This window comes from Hyperolius riggenbachi, chromosome 5 (assembly GCF_040937935.1).
Source record: "Hyperolius riggenbachi isolate aHypRig1 chromosome 5, aHypRig1.pri, whole genome shotgun sequence".
NCBI lineage: Eukaryota > Metazoa > Chordata > Amphibia > Anura > Hyperoliidae > Hyperolius > Hyperolius riggenbachi.
Genome location: NC_090650.1, coordinates 51440906 through 51453530, shown reverse-complemented (window position 1 = coordinate 51453530; position 12625 = coordinate 51440906).

The window sequence follows — 12625 nt, the reverse complement described above, 5'->3', positions numbered from 1 at the left end:
GTATATACTGTACATATATATTATAAAATTTGTATTATAACATTTCCAGTTTTCGTCATAGTGCCCCTATAATGGGGATCCGAGATACTTTTACTAATTGCAGAATTGTTAAAACAGTGCAGGAGCCACCATAGGCTGTAATAGGAATTACGGCTATAGTGCCGTTCAGTGAGTAACTTGGGTGCTGTCAAAAGACGGAGATCAAATTACTTTTAAAACTCTGCAATTAGGCCGCCAGCAATAGCTGAAACCGAATTACATCAGTTCTCACTATTCATGGAGGCCTGGAGGGGGAATAGTAATTAACGCCGCTGGGACTTGTGCAGGAGCAGAGTAAGCCGTATATCGGCTGTATCCTGCGCCCAAATCTCCTGGCGGCATAGTCATAAGTATGTCAATAAAGAGCTAGTACTGCCATTGTGCATAGCTCCTAACTGTCCCTCTTTTGGAAGCCCTGTCCCTCTTTCCTCCTTATTTGTCCCTCTTTCAGAACTGATGTACAGATCGGTATAAATATATGTAATTTATCTGCTGAAAATGTGTTTAATTGACTCTAAACTTTATTCCTGTCCTTTAAATTGATATATTTCTTATTATTAAATGTTAATATGAAGGAAAATGGACCGAGATAGAAAGGATCGGTGTGGTTTGAATTATAAAACAACATACTTTTCTTATGAAATCTTTATAGTGTGCGTGATTAGGGATGTGTCAGGGGCGTGGTTAGAGGTGTGGCAGGGGTGTGACCTAAGTGTCCCTCTTTCTGATCTCAAAAAGTCGGGAGGTGTGCCATTGAGGGAGAGCCCCTTAAGGCCCCTCTGGCCCAAGGGCCCCAGTGAAGTCACCATCTCTGCATCCCTTATTGCTACATCATTTAGTTAATTTCACTTGAAACAGTATAGAGCCAAAGCATGGTGGTAGTAATTTACACTTGCCCTTCCTTTCAGCAGCAGCTGACATGCCTGGGCTGTGGCGAGATAAGGGGCATCTCGGAGTGACAGAAGCAGCTTATTAGTAATGGGACCTGTGAGCAGAGATAAGCTTCTCTCTATAGAGCAGAGGCTGCACTGTGTAAACCTGCTCATATCATTTACTGTCTGTTCTGAGTGACAGGCAGAACCTTTGCAGTGCTGTGACTTTACTTCATACAGCCACTGGGAAAGTCACCTCACCTTCTATTACTATACTAGGAAAGCTTCATGGTAAATGGAAACAATTCTTCTTGTGCATGCATGCACATACTGTACATGTTCATGCACACATGGTCACACACGCACCATAGCTCCCAACTGTCTCTTTCGGAGGGACAGTCCCTCTTTGGGAGCCCTGTCCCTCTTTCTTCCTCATTTGTCCCTCTTTCAGGACTTCGTCTCTCTTTCTATATAAATATATGTATTCCTCTACTGAAAAATGAGTTTCATTGCCTCTAAACTTTATTCCCATCTTTTAAATGGATATATTTCTTATTTTCAAATGTTAATACGAAGGAAAATGAACCAGAATAGAAAGGACCAGTGTGGTTTGAATTATAAAACAACATATTTTTCTTATGAAATCTTTATGGCATGTGTGACTAGGGGTTGTGTTGGGGGCGTGGTCAGGGGTGTGGCAGAGGCGTGGCTTAAAGATAATCTGTACTCTAAAATTCTTACAACAAAAAGCATACCATTCTATTCATTATGTTCTCCTGGACCCCTCTGTGCTGTTTCTGGCTCTCCCTGCTGCAATCTTGGCTTGTAATTGCCGTTTGTATCCCGTGTTTACAAACAAAAGACATAGCAAGCGATACGCTGAGAGTAGGTCAGTGTGTGAGTCATACAGAGTGTGCAGGGGGCCTGGAGAGGGTGTGTATAGCTTCTATCCAATCACAAGCAGCACAGCACATTCCAGCCTGAAGCTGGCCACTAACGGTCGAATTTCTAGCGAACAATCGTTCGAGCGATCAGAAATTCTGATCGGAAGTGAAATATTGTAATGCATCGTTCACTACACTATCAACGAACCAATCTTTGCTTCCTATCTATCACAACCAACAAGAAAATCCAAATTTTGGTTCGACGAAAAATTCATTCGGACGACATTTTTTTCACTCGTTCATAATCGATTGTGTCCACCAATGGAGATTATTTACAACCAATCCGATCAGAATTTCTGATCGCTCAAATGATTTTTCATTAGAAATTGGACCGTTAGTGGCCACCTTGACTGCCTCAGCCCGACAGAGCCGACAGAGGAGAGAAGATTAGATCATATAACAGAGATAATACAGCCACTGTGCATCTAGAAAAGGCTGCAGTTAGACAGAGCACATTAGAACAGGTATAGGAACTTATAGGATAGCAGAAATGAAATAAGGATGAATTTTTTTACAGAGTCTTTTTAAGTGTCTCTCTTTCTCATCTCAAAAAGTTGGGAGGTATGCATGCACACACAAGTACAAATACACACATGGACTTGCACGCTGTCACTCCTATACATGCGGGCGCACACAAACATGCAAACATACATGCATTGCACATACACATTCATGCACACAGTTACACATGCATGCATGAACTACAGGGGAGCAGCCCCTGGCTGCGACCACAGGGGGGCCAGAGCTGTAAGGGGGCCGCCCGTAACTAGTTCTTCCCTCCCTTCAATAAAGGGACCTGTCTGTCCTTCAGATTTTTTGTGGCTACACTAGTTATGGGTGTGACAACTATGATTTCCACACTTGTTTTATGACTCTTACAAGAATGGGCCGCAGGCTGGGTGGGTCATCAGGGGTTGGCAAGGGAAAACTGTGAACATTGGGGGGGCCAAATAAAAGTTTTTCTGGGGGACATGCTTGCACACATATGCGCTCACTCATACAGATTGAATGGGATAGATTGTAAATTACTTGATTTATGGACCCAAGCAATATTTTACGAATTTTTGTTCATTTTTTTTTTCATAATTGAAATAATATTGAACACACACATGCAGGGGCGTAACTAGAAATCTCTGGGCCCCCTGCAAAACTTTGAATGGGTCCCCCTGACCTCGCTTTCTGCACAGGCAAACTGAGAATCAATGTTATTCAATTGGCCAGTGCACATGAATGTGTTTTCCCCATGCAGATAGCAGACAGCAGTGAAGCACTGCAGGCCTTTTCTCTATCAATTACATTAGCTTCTGTGATAATTGTGCATGTTTTAACACATACAGACACACATAAGGCTCGATTCTCTAAAGTGTGATAACTGCTATCACTCGATATGCCCCGCGCAAAGCATTACTCCGTGTGATAGAGGATCACTCGATTGTGGCAGAACGCGTGATAACTGCTGTGATAGCAGTTGTCACACTTTCAAGGATCCAGTCCATGGTGTGCAGAAAGTGCAAACAGAAAACCGACAGACGAGTGTGCTCACAGCCTCAGCTTATTACACTCATTCTGTCCATCTCTGATGGAGCAGAACTGGCTCTATAAACTCCTCCAGCATCGCTACAGTACACATCACTTAGGAAGGAGTATAGAGGTTGGGGGCTGGGCGTTGTACACAAGACCCTGCTGCACACTGAATAGGGACTGTCTAAAACTCTTTGTCTACAAAACTTTGTATGATTCCTTATCAGTGGCTGAGCAGATGCAGTCATTAGAACAATTGTGCAGAGAGCAGAAAGTTTTTTCTTTCCGTGCCCTTTGTTGTCAATCTCTCAGGACATGAAAAAGAAACTTCACGACCCACAGTGCGCCCTTCAGCTTCTGGCCCCCCCTGCGGCTGAATCCCTTGCAGGGTCTATTGTTACGCCCCTGCACAAGTGTAATACATTGGTCAAATTTTTCAAAACTTACAAGCAATTAGAAAATAGTGGTGATCGCAATCTGCTAATTACGATTACACGAAATTTCACTTAAATTTGGACATTTGATTTTGTGTAATCCATTCATGATTACGTGTAATTTTCACATAATTTTGTTCCGACTTTAGCTGTTAATAGCAAAGCCCCCCCACATGCTGTCATCATCAAAATTGCCAATTAACCAGTTCCCCACTGAGGGGTTTTCCCCTTGGGGACCAGAGCAATTTTCACCTTTTTAACTCTCCTCCCTTTCATTCGCCAATAACTTTGTCACTACTTATCACAACAAAGTGATCAATATCTTGTTTTTTTTCACCACCAATTAGGCTTTCTTTGGGTGGTACATTTTGCTAAGAATTATTTTATTCTAAATGCCTTTTTACAGGAATAATAATAAGAATATAGAAAAAAATCATTATCAGTTTTTGGCCATTATAGTTTTGAAAAAAAAACATGCTGCTGTGGATAAAAGCCACACATTTTATTTGCCCATTTGTCCTGATTATTATAATGTGTAAATTATGTCCCTAGTATAATGTATGGTGACAATATTTTATTTGGAAATAAAGGTGTATTTCTTTAGTTTTGCACCCGGCAGTCATTAAACGAACTTACTTGCAAAAATACCAGTAATATACCCTCATAACATACCAGTAATATACCTTCATAACGCCCTTACTTGCAAAAATACCAGTAATGTACCCTCATAACATACCAGTAATATACCCTCATAACGCCCTTACTTGCAAAAATACTAGTAATGTACCCTCATAACATAAAAAAGTGAAGTCCTGAAGGTAACTATTTATGTATTTTTTAATGTATTTTTTTTCATAACATAATACAAATATTTTATTTTGGTAACTATGGGAGAGTGGGGGAGATAAAGGGTTAATTTTAACCTCCTTAGCGGTGTCGGGCATGCCGTTCATACATTACCCAGCCTCTATCCAGCGAATGCCGCAGCCTCCCCGCACAGCTCCGATCTTGTCTATGGGAGGATCAGGACTGCGCATTGAACGGCATGCCCAATGAGGTTAAAGTGGACCCAAACTAAAAATACAAGATTTCAGAAATAAAATCAATTTTCTAAATTATAATAATAAATAGCCTTTTTTTCAGCTGCATGATGACAAATATAAAATATTTTACATTTATTGGAGAAACCCCTCCCTTCCTTTCATATTGTCGGCAGATAATCCGGCAAACTGGTGGAGTAGGAGGTGGTGTCCAGGAAAGGAGGAATTGCTAATGGCTGCCCCCAGTATAACCCTAGTTATGCAAAGAGGACGGTGAAAAGCATGCACTGAAATGCTCATAGGCTTGAAGGAGTGTTTATTTATCTTTGTATGTGTCAGAGTGGTGCAACTAAATATTTTGAATTAAAAAAATGTTTGGTTTGGGTCCACTTTAATGGGAAAGGAAAGTATTTGCATGTGATGTACTGTATTAGGGTGTAGTTTACTATTTGGCCACTAGATGCACTCCTCAGTTTATCCCTAATGTGTTGTGTGTTGCTCATACATGCATTACAGGAAGTAACGCTTGTATGTATTCACTTTCATTTTGTCAATGAGCACACTGCATCTTATTGATGCCGGTGATTATTGACACCGGACGTATATTGGTTAATGTGAACTGTGTTCCATTATCTGATCTGTCTTCTAGCGAGTCCCGCTGAGAACGTGGTTTTTAAAACTCAGAAAAAGGGTGGTTGAAAAAACTATTTTTCCTTTTCATCTTTAAAATTAAGTTTCTCAAAAACTACAAGGTCTATTTAAAAAAAAGACTTGTTGCCATTATTCCCCTTAACATACCTAGCAACTGTGGTGACAATAGCATGTGCATGTGTGGAGCCTTTGCTATTAACCGCTAAAGTCGGCACGAAATGAGGAAAAAATTATGCAAAATTACGATTCCTGATTATGATGACATGCAAAAATAATTAAGATTTGTCCTGAAACTTCGCATTACAATTTTGCATCGTAATTGCGAAATACGATGCAAAATTATGATTATGTGAGATTCCTGCTTATCACTATTAGAAAAATGAATCGTAATTCTCAGAATAAATTATGTAAAAACATGTATCACTTGCACTGATGATCAGGGCCGGATTTACCATAAGGCACTGTAGGCACGTGCCTACAGGCGCCTGATGATGGATAGGCTCACTCCCCTCCCCGAACCCCTCCCTCCCTCCTTCCCTATGCAGAGTCCAAGTGAGAGTGTAAATGAGAGGTTACTCACCCTGCTCTCAGCAATCCACTGACGAGATCGCCCTTCAGTTGGGGCACCTCTAGCTACTTAATACTGACGGTACCTCTACTTGGGGGCACCTCTAGCTACTTAATATTGAGGGTACTTCTGGCTACCTAATACTAAAGGGCATCTGTAGCTACCTATAACAGGCAAGGGAAGTAAGGGAGGAGTGGCAGCTAAGTCAGCCAACACACTTGCGGTGCAGTTCGGTTGTAGGTTCATGGAGGGTGAGGTCTAAGGTGCCAGGACATCTGTGCCAATAAGCTACTATGAGGTAAATCTGGTCCTGCTGATAATTGTTTCTGCTGACTATGTTACGCATATATACAGCTCGAAACCAAACGGTGTTAAACACACAGATCTCCTTTGATACTGGAAATGTACGTTGTGCACAGACAATAGCCCCAGTTGTTGGGAAGCCTCACATGGACAGAGGTCACCCCACACAATAAGGACTATAAAAGGCATCCCAAACATGTCAGGCTACATTGCTTGATTTTAAAGCCATATGTGATATTGTTTTCCTAGGATAAAGAACCCTGTTTTTTTTAATCTGTTCAGAGTATTGATGGGGCTGTTTTGGACTAGTGAACCTAAAGAGCCCCGCACATTCTTTCACGCATTCTTTAGAAAATCATTAAAATACACTGCATCATGTCAGGGAGTGAAAAAAATGGGGTCAAGTCTGGACATTTAGGAGAGGTTCCCACTAACAGATTGGAAAATGTCTAAACACCCTGTGTAGCATTTCCCTGAGTGTTGTGTAGTGAAAATAACATAATGAATAACATTTCTTTTTGTTTACAATATTCATGTATAGATTATTCAGTCAGTGTTTCCCCATTGAAATTTATCATAGGTGGCGACATCTTTGGTTCTGCTAGGTGATCTGTATGGAATGTTCCTTACTGAGAGTTCTATGTGCAGATAGAGATATTGCTTGCTTGGCAGTTGGAAAAAGCTGTTATTTCCCACAAAGCAACAAGGTTCACAGACAGCAAACTGTCAGGACCATGGTCATGACATCACACTGTGGGAGGGGTTTCACCACAATATCAGCCATACAGACTCCCCGGATGATCTATTCGAGAAAAGCTAAAGATTTCTCATCGGAAAGGGGTATCGGCTACTGATTGGGAGAACTTCAATCCTTGGTTAAAGTTCCTCTTTAACAAAGTAGATTAACTAATCATATTTACTAGTGTGAAATTTAAAGGAAACCTAAAGTGAAAAAGCTGGCCAGTTTAACTTACATGGGACTTCTTCCAGCCCCCTTTAGTCCTTCTGGTCCCTCACGTCATTCCGCGCTCCTCTATTCAGCAGCCGTGCTCTTCTGAAGCCTGCATGCGTGACCCTGGATCCCACATCACTCTCACGTGGATGAGAGCGGCGGGCGCTCTGCTTCTGCGCAGTTTGTAAAAATTGCTACTGCACATGGCCACGGAAGTACGAGTGAGGAGGCGCACAGCCAGGGCCGTGCTTGCGCAGTTGGCCAGCTTTCGAAGGGACAGAACAGAGTGAAATAACAGCGAAGGACCAAAGATGACTAAAGGAGACTGGAAGAAGCTCCAGGTAAGTTAAACTGGCCACTTATATTTCACTTTAGGTCCCCTTTAAATATTAGAATTACTTGAATACTAGTCGACCTTGTGTATAAGTCGACCCCAATATTTGACCCTCTTAAGCTGGAATTTTTTATTGGTCCAAGTATAAGTCTACCCAGCAAAGTTAATGGCTGCACTTGGGGCTCAGGAAGACTTAACACCTGCACTTCGGTCTCAGGAGGAGTTAATGACTGCACTGCATACAGCCATTAACCCCTCCTGTCCCTTAAGTGTAGCCAGGCCCCCAAGTCCAGGCCCCCAAGTGCAGCAATTATTCACTCCCCCTCCTGCAGCTCAGTATTTCCCCCCTGCCCCTTTCCTTGTTAATTGTTGTGGCCAGGACTTTCAGACCTGTGTTTTCTTGGCATTCCCTTTATCAAGAAAGTGTCAATTTCTGCAAATGGGAATGTCACTAATTGTACACACATTACTCAGTGTTGCCTGTGACTCCTGTATAAGTCGACCCCTATACTTTGATTTAGTGAGTCAGAACTACATTTCTAAACTTATACTCGAGTATATACAGATACAATATCTTAGAGAATAACATTCTATTACATAAAAAAATTGTATTGCTTCCCTGCAGTTGTGCATGTCCATACCGGTTGAGGTAGGGTACAAACTTGTCAGAATTAAGGGCATTTTTCCTTCTAAGAGAAAATGCACACTGCTGCACTCGTACAAGCCACTGGGCTGCTCTGAGGTTTATTTCCACATGTAGCACAAATTTGTAATTCAATTGTATTGCCCTGCAAAAGGAAAAATCACAAACGCAAAGGAAAAATTGTGCACAGAAAGCAGCGCTGAAAAGGCGATCACAGAACACTGGAAAGACAAAAAGTTGCTCGCCATATGGCAGAGACAAGTGTGTTCCCTGACTCAAAGCAAAAAATCAGAGACAATACTTACCTCAGGAGAGGGAAGATTCTGGATCCTCTAAAGGCTTCCCCCGTTTCCCTCCACCTCTCCGTCCCAGCGCTGGGTCCTCGGCGCACTGCAGTAGCACGGACCCATTCGGGCTTCGGCGCTTGTTGATCATTGTCTGCTGTTTGGTGGGAACAATTTGTAACCTTCTCTTGGGCAATAGCGGTCCAAACTGAGCATTTCAAAATGATTAGGGATATGTTGGTACCAGTGGTGGGCCGAAATTTTGCATTAAAATTTTCAATTACGCATCGTAATCATAATGCGAAATTTCAGGGTAAATCGTAATGAATTTTGTATGTAATATTAATATTTCATAGTTTTGCGTGATTTTCGTGCAATTTCGCAAAATTTTGTGCTGACTTTAGGGGTTAAAGGCAGAGGTGCTGAGCTGTACACCAGACCTATTTGAGTTTATGCTCCGTTTCTATTGCCTGATGAAGCGGGAGATGCCCGCGAAACGCGTTGCACTTTCTGGAGTATATAAATACATTTTTGTTGTTTTGAATATACACAACACTTGTGTGTGTGTCTGCTTGGGGGAGGTAAGTCCACCTCTGCCTTCTCTCATTTTAAGCATTTTAGAATATTGTATCCCTTTGGCGCCTCTGTCTGCTTATACAATTATGACAGTTGCTGAAAAGTTATTTTAAAGAGCAGTTGAAGAATGATCTCCTAGGAGAAAAAGTGAATTGCATAAGGGCTCATTTTTCTCTCTAAAACAATGAATCTGATTTCCATCTTTATACTGTATGCAGGAATTCTGAATCTTTAGCTGGTGTGCAGACGGTTCCATTGTTTTCCAGTGAAAATGGTGAAATAAGGAGTGAGAACAGAGTATGGTATGTAATTATTACATTGTACAGTACTGCAATTATCATGCTGTTAGTGCAAGCTGTGGAACTCAGCCAGATGTTTTCATTGCCTGCTCACAATGCCTTCTGAAGACACGTCTGGACAATGGTGGTGATGTAACAGAAGACAAAGTATGACATATTAGGTGCACTGGGCTGGCTGGAAAAACAGGGATTCAGTGTACTTCAACATGGGGCTTAACAAGAGTTTTTAGCTGCATGGAAGAGCAAAGACGGAACCACTGCTGCCCCTATTTCAGTTATCTGGTCCGTTTAATGCTGAATTCACACTTAGATGCGTTGCGTTGGCTACCTATACTGGGGCACCTATACCAGGCTACCTATACAAGGGGCACCTATACTTGACTACCTATACTGGGGGCACCTATACTGGAGGCACCTATAACTGGCTACCTATTCTGGGAGCACCTATACTTGGCTACCTATACTCGGGACACCTATACCTAGTTAACTATACTGGGGGATCCTATGCCTGGCTAATTATACTGCAGTCGCCTATGCCTGGCTATCTATACTGGAGGCACCTATAACTGGTTACCTATTCTGATGGCACCTATACTTGGCTACCTATACTTGGGGGCACCAATACCTGGCTACCTATACTGGGGACACTCATAATTGGCTGCCTATACTGGGGGCAGCTATACCTGGCTAGCTTTACTGGGGGCACTTATACCTGGCTAGCTATATTGGAGGCATCTATACCTGGCTACCTTTACTGGGGTCACCTATACCTTGCTACCTATACGTAGGACACCTATACCTTGCTAGCTATACTGGGGACACCTATACCTGGCTTCCTATACTAGAGGCACCTATACCTGGCTAGCCATACTAGAGGCATCTATACCTGGCTACCATACTGGGGGGGGGGGGGGGGGTGTCTGGCACATCTAGCTACCATACTGGAAAGGGAGGAAGGGGTTCACATCTGGCTACTATAATGATGTGGGAGGGAGCACATTAGTTAATGTAGTAATGGAAGGGGGTGGGGCCAACTCAAATTCTGCACTGGGGGCCCCGAGATCTGTAGCTACGCCACTGGTGCATGTTTCCTAATGTTAATCTGTTGGAACTAGGATTGACCAGAACTAGGCAGCAGGAATATGGTCCGAGCTCCCAGCTTAATGACAGATGCTGGGAGGCCGACAGATGCTGGGACGCCGATATACAGCAGATTTGTTCACTGTGATCGAATCTGCTGTAAAATCGTTCGCAAACGCTGACAGTCGATCCATCCGTGCGGAAGATTTCCCTCGATCGCCGGCGGGTCGGGAGTGCGTCGATAGCAGCGTTCAAATATCCGACGACCGACGCTAGCTGCAATACATTACCTGATCCGGCCGGTGCGTATCCCCGCTGTCACCGCTGCTCCTTCTCCGCTGGGCTCCGGCAGGCTTCACCTCTTCCTGTCCCGACAGGAAGTTTAAAAAGTAGAGAGCGCCCTCAGTAGAGCGCGTCAGCAGCAGCTCCACAGATGGTGAATCGGTTTCATGCTGAAATCGATTAACAATCTGTTTGCAGTAAAGGCAGCCATACGATCCCTCTCTGATCAGATTCGATTAGAGAGGGATCTATTTGTTGGTCGATTTGATGGCAAATCAACCAGTGTATGGCTACCTTTAGTTAAGTCTGAGGGCAGGGGTGCAGCTGAGGTTTTTGTGGCCCCAAGCGGACTGTAGGAAGTGGCCCTATCCTGCGCCATGGCAAAAAATGGGTGTGGCTATCCCGCATAAGTGGGTGTGGCCATGACATGTGGGAGGGCGGATTGGGGCGGGGCTGTTTGCGGGGGAAAATGGATGTGGGAGTGATTGCGGCTCGCGCAGCGCGATGGGTGTGGCCATAACATTGTATAGGTGGAGCTTAACCATAGCACAGCAAATATAGCCAACTATGACCATTAAATAATAAATGCAGCAACAGTTACCCCAGACACCAGAAAATAAAAACGCAATTTGTGCAACATTTCAACAGAAAACAAACGGAATTTGGGCCACTTTTCAGCAGAAATCGAACGCAATTTGGGCCACATTTCAGCAGAAATCACACGCAATTTGGGCCACATTTCAGCAGAAATCAAACGCAATTAGGGCACATTTTCAACAGAAATCAAACGCAATTTGGGCACATTTTCAGCAGAAATCAAACGCAATTTGGGCACATTTTCAGCAGAAATCAAATGCAATTTGGGCCACATTTCAGCAGAAATCAAACGCAATTTGGGCCACATTTCAGGAGGAATCAAACGCAATTTGGGCACATTTTCAGCAGAAATCAAACGCAATTTGGACACATTTTCAGCAGAAATCAAACGCTATTTGGGCCACATTTCAGCAGAAATCAAACGCAATTTGGGCACATTTTCAGCAGAAATCAAACGCAATTAGGGCACATTTTCAGCAGAAATCAAATGCAATTAGGGCACATTTTCAGCAGAAATCAAACGCAATTAGGGCACAGTTCAGCAGAAATCAAACGCAATTAGGGCACATTTGCAGCAGAAATCAACCGCAATTAGGGCACATTTTCAGCAGAAATCCAACGCAATTAGGGCACAGTTCAGCAGAAATCAAACGCAATTAGGGCACAGTTCAGCAGAAATCAAACGCAATTAGGGCACAGTTCAGCAGAAATCAAACGTAATTAGGGCACATTTTCAGCAGAAATCAAACGCAATTAGGGCACATTTTCAGCAGATATCAAATGCAATTATGGCTGCAAAAAGAAAATAATTTACTCACCTGGCACTGGCAGAAGTCTTCTCTCCCCGTCTCCCGGCCGGCTCCTCAGGCGCGCAGTTCCCACGGAGCTCTCTCCCTCCTCCAATCTCCCGCGCTAATTGAATGCAGAGTCTCCAGAGCAGGGCTTCGGTGGCGGCCATCTTCCCGTAGCCCTGCTCTGCCAGCCCCGCGGGGCTGCGGGAAAATAGTAACGTCACGCCGAAGTCACGGAGCCGCCGGCGCCGAGGTCCCTAAGACCTTGAGGCCCGCTTGGCCTGCTTGGTGCCTCGCGGCGCCCCTGTCTGAGGGGAAGTAGAGAAGCAAAAAAGTATAACCTAGTATGCCCTGCAACTTCCTTTTTGTGTACCAAATTTTTTGTGTACCAAATAGGAGTCAGGTAAACTGGGGA